At 33.9% G+C, this 12968-nt stretch overlaps 1 protein-coding gene across 5 annotated transcripts in view; it reads left to right on the top strand.

Moving 5' to 3' along the window:
* ZNF532 (zinc finger protein 532) overlaps positions 1–12968 on the top strand; it is a 115124-nt gene that overhangs the window by 41113 nt on the left and 61043 nt on the right. The window lies entirely within an intron of this gene.

The raw sequence follows: 12968 nt of genomic DNA, 5'->3' as shown, positions 1-12968 counted from the left end.
TTACTATGCAGTATCTGTTGGTTCTGCTCACTTCACTCAACATCAATTCATGTAAGTGTCTCCAGGCTTTTTTGAAATCAACCTGCTCATCATTTCTTATAGTACAATATTATTCTATTATTCCATAATATTCATGCCATAACTTATTCAGCCATTCTCCAACTGATGGGCATCCACTCAATTTCTAGTTCTGTCACTACAAAAAGGACTGTTAAAGACATTTTTGCACATGTGGGTCCTTTTCCCTTTTTTATGATCTCTTTGAGATACAGAGCTAGCAGAGATATTGCTGGATCAAAGGCTATGCCCAGTCCCAAAGTCCTTTAAGCATAGTTCCACATTGCTCTCCAGAATAGTTAGATCAGTTCACAGATCCAGCAACAATGTATTAGTGTCCCAGTTTTCCCATATCCTCCCTAACATTTATAATTATCTTTTCCTATCATCTTAGCCAACCTGAGAGGTATGCAGTGGTACCTCAGAATTGTCTTAATTTGCATTTCTCTAATCAATAGTGATATAGAGGATATTTGCATATGACTAGAAACAGCTTTAATTTCTTTGCCTGAAAATTGTCTGATTGATATCCTTTGACAGTTTATCAACTGAGGAATGGATATTATATTCTTATAAATTTTAGTCACTTCCCCATATATTTTAGAAACGAGGCCTTTATCAGAACTCTTGGATATAAACTTTTTTCCCCAGTTTTCTGAGGAGCTCACTTTTTAGTGGAGGAAACAATATGCAGTTCTCTTGCATTAAGCTCTTTTTTCCTCCAACCAAAGGCTTTTTTTTTTTTCCACTGAAGAAACTGGGTAAAAGTTGAGGAAGGAATTTTGGATTCCATTAGTATGGAATTGGGGTGATGATAGGAAAATGAGAGGGATGCCCTTGATTAAGAGAATTCTCCTTTAGGAGAATTACCTTTTCCCCTCCACCTTAACTAATTAGGGTTTGATTACTTAAGTTAATAGAAGTATTTCCTTTGAATGAAAGATGAATATCCTTCCTTAGTGGGAGTGATAGAAAAAAGATTGAATAGTTTTAGGAAAAGTGCACTAACATTTTAAATGACTATTGTTCTGTTTGATAATCAGCTCTGTTTGATTAAATGAATCCATACTTTGTAAATATATCATATCTTGGGAAATTTGTCTTTGATTCAGAAAACTATAAATGATCACTCCAAAATATGACATATCAAAGAGATTTCCAAAGATAAGGGCAAACTCTACCTCTTTGAACTTTTTTTTTCCTTATAGAATAGTTTAATTCATAGGTATTCAGTGGCAGCCATATGTCCCAAAGCTCCAAAGCTGAGTAAAGATCTTTTGTCATCAACAGTGGTATTCTGGTACTACATGATCTGCAATTTTATAGTGTCATTGGGATTTTCAAAAGAAAAACAAAACAAAGCAAAAATGGCATTAGTAACAAAAACCACTTTTTTATTGATTTGTGAAGATTCAGTGAATCATTTTCTTTATGTTTCTAGTAGATTGTAAGCTCCATGAGATTATGGATTGTATCTTCTAAATCTGTCTTTTCCAAAGCTCTATAAAGCACAGTGCTTTGCATGTGGCTGAAGCTTTATAAATAAATACTTGTTCAGTTGAATTATATGTCACATAAATCAGTATTGTAGGTGGTTAAGCAAGATTAGGTTACTGGGCTCTTTATGTACCTGTCTGCTCCAGCAAGGGTTGAAATATGAGAGAGGTAAGAAGAGGCATGGGGCTGAAGGTGTGTAATCCTGTGGGATACCAGCTGCTTTTTATATGACTAGAAAATGACTAGTTGGCCACAGGCAAGCAGAAAAGATGGAAGTCAGTTTCTTTTTTTAACACTCACTAACTGGAGCAGAAAACCCAGATCTCATTGTATTTTTGATTTAAGAGAAAATGAACACAACATTCCTCTCCCCGTAGCCTCTGTGAAGTCCTCAGGTGATGCATAAATTAATTCTTTAAGAAAATAAATAAATAAAAAGTTTCACTGTCCTTATTCACTTTGGGGGGTCTGCTAGATGGTACCATGGATAGAATGTTTGTTGGACCTGGAGGCAGGAAGACTCATTTTCCCTGTGTTCGACTCAGAGATTTCCTAACTGTATGATCCTGAGTAAGTCACTTAACCCATTTACTTTACTCCCTCATATGTAAAATGAGCTTAAGATGGAAATGGCAAATCATTACACTATTTCTGCCAAGAAAATTCTAAATGGTGTCATGAAGAGTCAGACATGACTGAGCAACAAGCCACTTTTAGGGAGGCAAGGAGCTTACAAAAAATGCTTATTATTATTTTTGTGTGTGTGTGTGTATACACACACACACACACACACAAATCTATATAATAATAATAATTTTTAAAAGTACTTGCTATGTTCTAGGCATATTTTATATGTACATGTGCACACAAATACACATATTTATGTATACATGCACATACACACACACACACACACACATACATACATACACACTATACTAGAGGAACAGCAGCTTTGAGTGGAACTATTTCAGGCCACCCATAACCTTTTTTTCTTTAGAGGACTGCAGCCATAGTTCACTACAGCTGCTCCAGGGATGTAGCCGGTCAGTTATTTTTCATTTGGCAACAGAACTGACATCTGTTCTCAGCTGGGCTAGGAAAAGCTGAGAAGAAGGAAGCAGAGCCACTGCACAAGTAGCTTTCCTGACTTAGTGCTTCAGATGGACATGCAGTGAGTAGATCTTTCCCCTAAGTTAGCAATTCAGTCTGATTGAGGTGGGCTAAGGGCAGATGGGAATAAAGAATGGGGTAGAAATTAATTTTACTCTTCATTTGAGTTAGTCTTTGATAAATGAAGCAGGAATGAGAGCTCTGAACATTAAAGAGAGTGAGAAGGAAATGGGGGTGGAGGATGAAGAAAAGACTTAAAGTTTTATATAGGAAAAGACACTTGTTAAAATCCAATAATTAAGAAAAGACTATTTCTGCCCACGTATATTTTTAAAAATAATCACTGGGGTTCATTCTATTCTTCTTTGAAGAAAAATTAAAAATATAAAATGCTCTGAATGTATGATTTTAAATGGATATTTTCATGTGCATATGTGAATTAAAAATAGCTAAAGCTGTTATTAGAAAATAAAATTAAGGAAAATCTATAGAGTAAAATCTATTAAAACTAACTGTTGAGGGAATTTTTTTTAAATAGTTCAATGGAAAAAAAGTAGACACTGACAATATTCAGCCAGCCAGATGTTTCTAGAAATGCAATAGTGACAAGAAAAGCACTGTCTCCCCAGAGGATTATGGGCCCTGTTTTAACATTATCATTATTTTATGGAATTATTATTTTATATATATAGCATTATCAGCATATTATTTATTTGTGAAAACAAGGGATTGGAATGATTTACATTTCCCTGATTTTAATCTAAAAATACTAAATTCAGTTAAAGATGATAAAAATTTCTGCCACTCTTTTAGATAACCTTTATGGATTCAGATATTGGCTAGTATCTTATTGCCACCATCTTTCTGGCTGTGTTTCAGGTATATAATCTTTTCTGAATGAGGACAGTTTCTATCCCAATTTCTTCTTTCATGACTATGTCTTTTACCTTTGCTTAGCTTTTTTCAGCTGGAATTCAGAATGGATTCTGTGAGGGATGATTCTTTAGTAGAGTGAAAGATAAAGGGGGCTCATTGTGGGGTTGGCAGCTTTATTGAGAGAGAGAGAAGAGAGAGAGAGAAAGAGAGAGAGAGAGAGAGAGAGCGAGCTTATGTTTTTGATGATTATGGCAGGTGATGGAAAGGATTATAGAGGTTTTCATTTTATTACCTTCTATGGCAGATAGAATTACCATGTGACATTGGAAAAATGACGTAAGCTCCTTCTTCTTTTACTGTAAATTGTGCCAGTCTAAATTTATGTATGTACGTGTGCATGCAGAACTATTCAAAGCTGTTGGATAAATTATACAAATACACATCTTATTTTGTGAAATGGGAGGCCATTTTTATAGAGTTTATACCCAAATGAAAATAACAGCATTTGATGCTTTGGGGCAAGATGTGTTTTATTAGATACAGATAGATTAGAAGACTGATTATGATTTAGTAACTCAAATATTCTTTCTAGAAAGGACATTGCTAAGAAACTCAGGATTTTTTTTTTCATAAAGAAAATCCATATTTTATTTTTTGTAATGATTTAAAAAAGAAACAATTAGAACAATAGCATGTAGGAAAACTCATAAATAGCTATCAACATTTCCCTTTATATTGGATACATCTTTTCAAAAATTAAATGAGAACATTAAATATTTCTTTCCAAAAGGAAAACTTGATTTTGACTTCCAGAATGTGGGAAGGAAAAAGGTAATAGGACATTATTATTGTGGGTATGAAGAACATTTCTAAAAACCAAAAAAGAAGTGTGAGGTTACAGATAGTAGTATTTATTACACTGATTATATAAACCCAGAGATATGAACCAACCTTCAGAAAAGCAATCTTCTTGTGTTTCAGACAATGTGATACCTTCTAAATTGGCCGGTGTACTCAGACCATTATGCCTGTTAAGCATTTTTGGTTTATAGCTGAAACTTAGGTCAGTGAAAGAGGCCAACATCTATTTCTCAAAACCACTAAAACTCCATTTGTAGACCTTCCATCTTTCCAAGATATTCCATTATTTTTCTTCTCTGGTTTGGTTCACTAATCCTCACCCTCTTTTTCCTTTCTCCTTTCTTCTAAAAGATGCAATTTGTAGAAAAGTATATTGTGAAGTGCACTGCAGCCAGATGGAAATAGCTTTGCTCAGTGCACAAATAAGGACTTCTTGACTCTGATAATGATAAATAGGAGCTGGATGTCCTAGGGTGCCATCTTTGACACAGGTTCAAGTTCAGTAGTACATCTCTCTTTGTTGCCAGATCCTAAATTCCTCTCATTATAAAGAGTTTTTCTATGTAGTACGATATCAAAATCAATATTTTTCTAGCATGGATCTGTGAACTTAGCTTTGGGTTTGGCAGCCAGTTTTTACTTAACACAAGTGGACCCTTTTGCAGACCTCTCCCTCCCCTTATGGGGATTTTTTGATTCCGCCCCCTCCCCAGCTCTGTTGCCAGAAGCTAGAGTGGCTTCAGTTCCCGGGGTCTATACCAGGAATCCCAGCTGAAAGCAGGTAGGGGAGTAGAATTTAATTTACCTAAAGCAACAACTATTTCCAATAGTTTCATCAGTGATTTCAGATAATATATTTTTTTAAATTTTATAATAACTTTTTATTGACAGAACCCATGCCAGGGTAATTTTTTTTTTTTTTTTACAACATTATCCCTTGCACTCACTTCTGTTCCGATTTTTCCCCTCCCTCCCTCCATCTCCTCCCCTAGATGGCAAGCAGTCCTATATATGTTAAATATGTTGCAGTATATCCTAGATACAATATATGTGTGCAGAACCGAACAGTTCTCTTGTTGCATAGGGAGAATTGGATTCAGAAGGTAAAACAGATAATGTTTTAAAGGAAAGGGGGGAAGGCTCTTTAGACAAGTCCAACACAAAAGAGATGAGCAGAAGGATATTGTAGAAAGAGCATTGAACTTGGAAAGAGAAGACCTGCATTCACCTCCTAGTTCTATTAGGGTTTTTTTGAGTCTCAAATTGGAATGGGAATGCTTGACTTTTCAGACCTCCAAGTTGTTGTTTGAAGAGAGCTTTAAGGACTACAAAATGAAAGTTATTTATTTGTTTTTATTATTAGGGACCACAAATTAAAGATTATTAAGTGATGTAGTAGTATGACCTTTTTCATTCTTCCCTGCCTACGTTTCTCCCCCTTTTTTTTTCTTCCTCTTCCATAATAACCATCAAGGATGTCAATGGAATGGCTAAGTAATTGTTGACACCATAAAAATCCAAATTAGTTTCCCATATATTCACATGTTGTTTGAAGCCTTTTCAAAATACCTTGATTCTATGTAAAAACAACCAGTAGTTACTTTAACATAGCTTATTGCTCACTAGTTTTTCTCCCCATATGTTATTTAATATGTTTTTTTTCATTACCGTAAAAAATTTTTTCTTAAATATTCACCTTCTTGTGGGATATATTGGGTACTATACTTACTAAGTATTTGACTTTTCTCTGGTTCCTATCTGGTAGAGGTCTGACACTATGAATTATTTGAAATTCTGTAATGTCTTTTATTCAGTTTTCATAAATGCTTACATTTATAAAGGAGGAACTAATTTCATAAACTGAGTGTAATTAGAAACTAAGAGAGAATGAACCAAACTTTACTTAGTCCTATGGTTCTAATATCTAAGAAGAATATATATTTATGTATGTGTGTATCTATATATATATACAGACTTTCTTACTATCCATTTTTTTAAAAATTTAAGCTGAGGTTTTCAGGATGGTTAATGAGTCTTAAATTATATTAATTTATTCTTTTTTCCAGCTTAGTTGTTTTGGGTTTTTTTGTAGTATTTACTTAACATTTTCTTCTATTTTTCCAGTCTTCTGATTTTGTTCTAGTATTTCCAGCTTGTTATGGAAGCATTGATCTGTGTTTTGTTTATTCTAATTTTCAGAAAGTTCATGTCTTGGATAAGGCTTACCACTCTGTTCTAACCTACTTATTCTCCTTCCAGTTCTTAAGAGTTTTGTTTCATTTTTTAAAATTCTCTCCATTTCTTCAAGATATTCATGTAGTCCTTGTGGAAAATTAATTTTCCCCTTTGAATCTCTGTTTCCAGGTATTGTGGTGCTGTTTGCTTTTCAGATTTGCAATAATTTTTGTTACTGGCATGGAGGTGTAGGGCAGTGTGCTTCCTATTCAGGAGTCATTATGTGACAAAAATTTGTTATGTCTTATTGCTTTACCCTTTACAGCATCTGTTTGAATCCCTTCTCCTCTCACTCATATACATGGTCACCACCTTAGTCCAGGCCCTGATTTTCTTCTCTGCTTTTAATTTTCCCTTTTTCTAACTTATGCTTGTGAAGTTTAAAAAGTTAAGAGACATATTTTGGGGATAAACTAATCATTTTATTAATAAGGCTAGCATTTATTAATAAAAGAAATCAGTGTCATTCTCAAATGTCAAAGGCCCTCATAGCAGCAGACTCTAAAGGTTAACAGTTAATTAGAGAATGAATATTATAATGAGGGGCTAGACCTATTCTAAGAAACTTTGATTATGTTTTTTACTTTTAAATTACCTTTAGCCTTGGGCAGTCTAATCAAAGAATTTATCCCCACCCAAACTTGAGCAGAACACAGTGGGATTAAATTTCTTGTGAGACTGGATGAGATTTTAAAGTGATTGAGAAAGAGTCTATTCTATCTCATTATCAGCAATGTCCTTCAAGAAACTGAATTTTGAAATGAGGATTTCCACTAACCCATTGGTTATTAAGAATCATTTCTTTTATGCTCCACATAACTGCAAAGTAATGCTCCAAAGCCATATCTGCTTATAATGTTGCCTTACTCAGAAAGCTACTATGGTCCCATGTCATTTCTTAAAGACAATACAAAAAAGTCTTCACAGCCTGTCTCCAGCCTTCCTCTCTAGTCTGATACATTTCTCCCATTCACATTACTCTCTGACTTCCTTGCTTATCCTATATGACATTCTATCCCTATGCCTTTTTTTCTGGGCTATCCCTGAGGTCTATAAGGCAATCCTTTCCTTATGCCTCAGAATTCCTAGTGTCCTTCAAAGCTCAGGTTTTAAGGTGTTTTATGTGAAGAATTTTCTGATTACTCCAGTTGATCATGTTCTCTTCCATGAATTACGTGTATATAATATAACTTTATATATATGTAAATTGGGCACATAATTACTTTTTTGTAGATATGTTTTCCCCCACGTAGAATCTTAAGATTTTTGAGAAAAACGAGTTCCTCACCTTCCCATGTATTAAGAGTGTGTTGAAGTCATCTCTAACTGTAGAAAGACAGTTGTTTTTAGTGTGAGCATTTGTACCTCAGCAATCACTCCAAATCAGTGCTTCCTTTATTGTTTTGTTGATTGTTTAGATTATAAAAGATATTAATTATGCAGATTAAATTTGAATGTGTATTTTTACCTACATTTGCCAGCACACGTCTTCACTGTTCTATAAACATCGCTTGCCCTTAGTCAAACAAGAAGTACAGGTTTATGGAATGAAGTCATCATCAGATTGGAACCTTGGTTGTGCTATGCAGTAAAAATGATAACAATAATAATAATAGCTGTTTACATAGTACTTTAAGATTTACAATCTGCTTTATATACATTGTCTTATTTATTATGCCTCATCACCCCCCACTATGATCCCAAGCATCAGCATAGTTTCTGGCATATAGTAGGTGCTTAACAATGCTTATTGCATGAGCACATATTTCCAGGTGTAATTTATTCATGAAACTTTAATGTTATTTCATATATTTGTAGAATATGTACATAGAAACACGTTTTAAAATTAATAAATATATTGGAGGAAATGTAGAAGAAAACATATCAGTAATTTTTAGTGCAGAATTAAGTACGACACATTGGTTATTGAGAAAGGAATGATACAAGTCATATCTCTTATCACCCTCAGCCCACAACACTTCTGAGTATAGTCAGGATCAGATTAAAATGTGATTGGAAATATTTAATACAATAAAATACAGATAATAAATGTCACTCTGCTTAGTGTTAAAAAAAAAAGATTTCTTCTGTTTTGTTTTGATATGAAGTAATAGTTAAGAGTCCAGATTCATTCCAGTTCTCTCCTCTTGCCTTCCTCATCAGTTCTAGAGTCAGCTCCTTGCCCATTATGGATATAAACAGTCTAAAACATCAGCACTGATGGATTGCCTCATTGAAGTGTCAATCTGACTACATAGTAGAAATTACATATTTTGCTTGGTTTTTCTTTCAGAACACTACACTGTTCTCTCATTTTCTGTGGATTTTATGTAGGAAGTATCCCCATAGTATATTGGATTTTATTCAGTCAACAAAATGTCATTTGTGAATAGAAACACCTGGAAAAGTTCACCTTCTGCAAGAGCTCTCACTTCCTTTTGGAGGCTGTGTAGAGCATCACCAGTTATCTTTGTCTAGCATACGCCTTATATGTCATTGGATGTTTATATTTAGAGTACTTGAAAAATGATACATTTATGCTTTAATGTGCTTATTTTCCTTCTGCTCTTTCTACATTTGTTACTATAGTAAATCAGCTAGTAAATGTTAGAGATAGGATTTGAAAACGGTTCTCTCAAAGTATAGTGTCCTTTTTACTTTTAAAAAGTTTTAAAATAATATCAGGCTTTGTAATACACAAAGCATAGCAAAAAGTAGATTGTATATGATTCTAGTGTTCATGGCTTGTTTTTTAAATATACATATTAGTTTTTATATGATGATGCCTTATCTGTGTCCTTTTCCTCATTCACTTTTACTTTTCATTTGTAAATATTTTATCTTTCAATGATGCTTTTTTCTCCTAACATCTTGAGTAGGGAAAATGGTAGAATTTTAACTCTGGAATAAACCTTAATGTTTAGCTAATTTGGAATACCTGACCAGCAGATCAAAATCTCTAGTGTTTACTTGTAAGTAACTAGTCCCATTGCTGCATTCTCCACGATTATTTTAGGATTACAAAGATGAAGAAAAGCAAAGGGCATTTAGAAGCTGAGCTTTCTCCTCTTCTTCACTCAGGGATTTAGATAGTCAACACTCTCTTTGGCTCCTGCTAAATATTTCACTTTCTGAAGACTTTGTTCTAAAAAACCTCTTTCCTTCTCCACTTCCATGGTCTCACAGTTTTAAGGAAATGGAAATAACTCTTCACAAAAAGTTGGCAACTCCTAATCTGTCTTTCCCTCTTAGCCAAGAAGTGTATAGTGATAGCTATTCTTGTGTGCCCATTTTCACATGCTGAAAATCAATTATGGAAGGGGCTTTTCTCAGCTTCCATTTAAGTCAGAAGTTCATCTCTGTCAGCTGAGTGATAATTTGAGGGCAGGTGGAAAGTCAGCTTGCTACTTATACTTAATGGGAAAGGAGAAGGGTGGAAGGAAAACTTTTTTTTTCTTCTTAGGAGCAACCATGACTTGTTCTGATTGTATTTAAAGGGGAAAAGGAAAACCCAGGGGAAAAAATATAAAGAAAAAAAGGATCTATTTTTTCCCCTAGAATAATAGATAGGAATAATAACTAGCAGTTTTATAATATCCAAGATTACCAAACTGGTAAATTTAAGAACTAGAATTTTAACCTAGGGGCTCATGACTGCAAGTCTAGACCTCTAATTTAATTTATGCTAATTTATATAGTGCTAGATAACACAGTGGATAGAACACTGGACCTGGAATCAGGAAGATTCCAATCTCTGATACTAGCTCTGTGACTCAGAACACATCAGTGAACACTATTTGATTCAATTCCTTATATCTAAAATATCTGGAAAAGGAAATAGCACTGCACTCCAGTATCTTTTCCAAGAAAATCCCCAAATGGAGTCATGAAGAGTTGGATCTGAATGAACAACCACATATAGTGTTAACCTAAACTAATATGTATATTGTGCTTTAAGTTTGCAGAGTACTTTCAAATGTCATCTCGTTTTGTTCTTAGTGCAACCCTGGGAGGTAGATACTTTTATTACCTCCATTTTACAGATGGAGAAAACTGAGGCCAGTAGAGGTTAAGTGATTCGTCCAGACTTACATAGTTAGTACATATTTGAGATAGGCTTAGAACGCAAGTCACTATGAGACCAAGGTCAGTGCTCCATCTATACTACCACCTAGCTACTGAGATAATGTTTAATTAATTTTATTAAGAGATATAATTTGGATCCATTTTATTGACTTCTGTCTTCTATGAAGGAGAATGGAAATCCTTAATTGATCGTTGCTATTTTTATTTTTTTAATTTTTAATTTTTTTATTATAGCTTTTTATTTACAAAACATATACATGGGTAATTTTTTCAACATTGACCCTTGTAAAACCTTCTGTTCCAAATTTTCCCCCTTCCCCCCACTCCCTTAGATGGCAGGTAATCCAATACATGTTAAATATGTTTTTTTATATATATGTTTATACAGTTATTTTGCTGCACAAGAAAAATCAGATCAAGAAGGAAAAAAACCTGAGAAAGAAAGCAAAATGCAAGCAAACAATAACAGAAAGAATGAGAATGCTATGTTGTGGTCCACACTCAGTTCCCTAGTCCTTTTTCTGGGTATAGATGGCTCTCTTCATCACTGAACAATTGCAACAGATTTGAATCAACTCATTGTTGAAGAGAGCTATGTCCGTCGGAATTGATCATGGTATAGTCTTCTTGTTGCCATGTGTAATGATCTCCTGGTTCTACTCATTTCATTTAGCATTAGTTCATGTAAGTTTCTTTAGGTCTCTTTGAAATCATCCTGTTGGTTGTTTCTTATAGAACAATAATATTCCATAATATTCATATAACATAATTTATTCAGTCATTCTCCAATTAATGGTCATCTATTCAGTTTCCAATTTCTGGCCACTACAAACAGGGCTGCCACAAACATTTTTGCACATGTGGATCCCTTTCCTTCCTTTAAGATCTCTTTGGGATATAAGCCCAGTAGAAACACTGCTGGATCAAAGGATATGCACAGTTTGATAACTTTTGGGGCATAATTCCAAATTGCTCTCCAGAATGGTTGGATCCGTTCACAGTTCCACCAATAATGTATCAGTGTCCCATTTTTCCCACATCCCCTCCAACAATTGTCCTTGTCTTTTCCTGTCATTCTAGCCAATCTAAGAGCTGTGTAGTGGTATCTCAGAGTTGTCTTAATTTGCATTTCTCTGATCAATAGCGATTTGGAGCATCTTTTCATATGACTAGAAATAGTTTCCATTTCTTCATCTGAAAATTATCTGTTCATATCCTTTGACCATTTATCAATTGGAGAACGGCTTGATTTCTTATAAATTAGAGTCAATTCTCTATATATTTTGAAAATGAGGCCTTTATCAGAACTTTTGAATGTAAAAATGTTGTCCCAGTTTATTGTTTCCCTTCTAATTTTGTAGTTTTGTTTGTACAAAAACCTTTTAACTTAAATAATCAAAATTATCTATTTTGTGATCAATAATGATCTCTAGTTCTTTGTTCACATATTCCTTCCTCCTCCACGGGTCTGAGAGGTAAACTATCCTATGTTCTTCTAATTTATTTATAATATCATTCTTTATACCTAGATCATGAACCAATTTTGACCTTATCATGGTGTACAGTGTTAAGTGTGGGTCAGTGCCTAGTTTCTGCCATATTAGTTTCCAATTTTCCCAGAAGTTTTTATCAAATAGTGAATTCTTATCCCAAAAGTTGGGGTCTTTGGGTTTGTCAAACACTAGATTGCTATAGTTATTGACTATTTTGTCCTGTGAACCTAACTTATTCCACTGATCAATTAGTCTTTTTCTTAGCCAGTAGCAAATGGTTTTGATGACTGCTGCTTTAACATATTTAATATGTATCATGTATATATGACACTATATATATATATCTATCTATATATATATTTTAGAACTGGCACCGCTAGGCCACCTTTATTTGCTTTTTTTTTTCCATTAGTTGATTGTTGCTATTAAAAAAAAAAAAATCAATGACCCAAAATAAATGAAGTCAAATCTAATATTAGCTAATATTAATTTTAATTTTAATAACGATTTTTTAAAGCTGAATTAATAACAAAGTGAAGTGTGTCTGTGAAATTTCTGGGAACAAAAGCTTATGAACATGTCACTGACAGATTTTGCATTTAACAATTATTCTACCAAATCATTCTGGTTTTTTTTTTCTTTTTCCTAGAGCCAGGTATCCAATAAGTTGTTAGAGCATATTCATGTTGCCTGGTAATTTTTCCAAGAAACTTTTTTTTTAACCTAATTAGCTTCCATTGGTGAAATAAT

This window comes from Antechinus flavipes, chromosome 1 (assembly GCF_016432865.1).
Source record: "Antechinus flavipes isolate AdamAnt ecotype Samford, QLD, Australia chromosome 1, AdamAnt_v2, whole genome shotgun sequence".
NCBI lineage: Eukaryota > Metazoa > Chordata > Mammalia > Dasyuromorphia > Dasyuridae > Antechinus > Antechinus flavipes.
This window is presented reverse-complemented; position numbering and strand designations above follow the sequence as displayed.